The following is a 2,029-nucleotide window of genomic DNA, read 5'->3' on the forward strand; positions in this document are numbered from 1 at the left end:
AACCTTACAATTCCATCACTCTGCGGAAATAACAATATTCCAAAGGGTTTTCAGTTTTTCTTATCGATTATAACATCGAAACTAAAACATTTTATAAAGTAATACCTTTTCATAAATTTTAGCGTGAAATATAACATATGTGTATAAAATTATTTGCAGAAAACCAACTGGGGTAATACTGACTTGGGCCGGTCGGAGTGGCCGTGCGGTTCTAGGCGCTACAGTCTGGAACCGAGCGACCGCTACGGTCGCACGTTCGAATCCTGCCTCGGGCATGGATGTGTGTGATGTCCTTAGGTTAGTTAGGTTTAATTAGTTCTAATTTCTAGGCGACTGATGACCTCAGAAGTTAAGTCGCATAGTGCTCAGAGCCATTTGAACAATACTGACTTGTTTAAATTTCGACAAAAAGAATAATACAGGTATCGACAACTACTATTGAGGAAAAGTAATGCTAGAGGAGGATGTCCTGTTACATCATGCTGGACCTCCGTAAATACCTCAACTTTAATTACAACCACCCAGTAGATGCCATAGTACAAGACAGCATTTTCAGTAAGCAAGAAGATGTATTCGGTATGCTGATAATGTAGAAGCTGTCACCCAATTTCTCTAAAAGTCGAAGTTGTGAAACCTTATATCACCAACAGGCTTCTGGGGACGCTGATCAGACAGGAGAAACAGAGCAAATTAAGTCATAGTTTCTGAATGATTATGCCCTGCTGGTTCAGTCTGTTGTGAGTTACAGGTCAAGAGTGCTGCCATTTGAGAAACATTAGCCAACTTGACACGCACATAAACTATCTAAGCCGGCCGGTGTCGCCGAGCGGTTCTAGGCGCTTCAGTCTGGAACCGCGCGACTGCTACGGTCGCAGGTTCGAATCCTGCCTCGGGTATGGACGTGTGTGATGTCCTTAGGTTAGTTAGGTTTAAGTATTTCTAAGTTCTAGGGGACTGATGACCTTAGATGTTAAGTCCCATAGTGCTCACAGCCATTTGAACAATTCTGAAACTATCTAATTTAGACTCTCAGTATCGGTAGTGTTGAGATGTGCACCGTATGCCCAGTTACGCAGTCGATGTCAGCTGCTACTCACGAAAAGAAGACTGTTTCCAGGTTATGATGAAGCAGCCAGATGGTAACGTCTGACTTTGCTGTCAATACTTGCAAGTGTCTGCCTGAGCTAAGTCTGCCTGAAGCCTACTTGTTGCTCTTGCACTGACAGGTTACTCATTGAATGATTAACATTTGCTGATGGCCGCCTCCCTCGTGGGCCGTGAGTCAGAGCCTGGGTTGTCTAGCTGCTCATCCGAGCAGACACACTGCCGCTATCCACTGGCCCCCTACGGACACACGTTGCTATCCATGGCTCACGGCAGGGACATACCATCCTCATCAGTCATGCTGGAGGCTGCAGTTTGACCCTGCTTCACAACTGTGCTTTCTGTCACCGCTACTGAAGCCAGGTTAAAAAAAAAACACTCCGTCTTCAGGCCACGAGTGGCCTACCAGGACCATCCGACCGCCGTGTCATCCTCAGTGGAGGATGCGGATAGGAGGGGCGTGGGGTCAGCACACCGCTCTCCCGGTCGTTATGATGGTAGTCTTCACCGAAGCCGCTACTATTCGGTCGAATAGCTCCTCAATTGGCATCACGACACTGAGTGCACTCCGAAAAATGGCAACAGCGCATGGCGGCCTGGTGGTCACCCATCCAAGTGCCGACCACGCCCGACAGCGCTTAACTTCGGTGATCTCACGGGAACCGGTGTATCCACTGCGGCAAGGCCGTTGCCGAAGCCAGGTTAGCGGTCCATCAAAAGTAGCCGTCTCTGCCAAGCATCAGCATCCTACTGTTGTGCTGACTGCAGAACTCACCGCCAGCTGCCATCACACGTGCAGCATTTTTGTGGTGAGTGACTGCTGATGCCAGCATGCCTCAACGAGCGCGGCTGGCTCCCTTACAGAGGCCACCAGCTGCCCCTCCAGCTTCGATTCCATCAACGTAACTGTTATGAATAAAAAAAC

At 48.3% G+C, this 2,029-nt stretch overlaps 1 pseudogene; it reads right to left on the minus strand.

The window, feature by feature from the left end:
- Nucleotides 1-1,680: 1,680 nt before the first annotated feature.
- On the minus strand, nt 1,681-1,797 carry LOC124726521 (annotated as a pseudogene).
- Nucleotides 1,798-2,029: the final 232 nt, after the last annotated feature.

This window comes from Schistocerca piceifrons, chromosome 1, assembly GCF_021461385.2.
Source record: "Schistocerca piceifrons isolate TAMUIC-IGC-003096 chromosome 1, iqSchPice1.1, whole genome shotgun sequence".
Lineage (NCBI taxonomy): Eukaryota > Metazoa > Arthropoda > Insecta > Orthoptera > Acrididae > Schistocerca > Schistocerca piceifrons.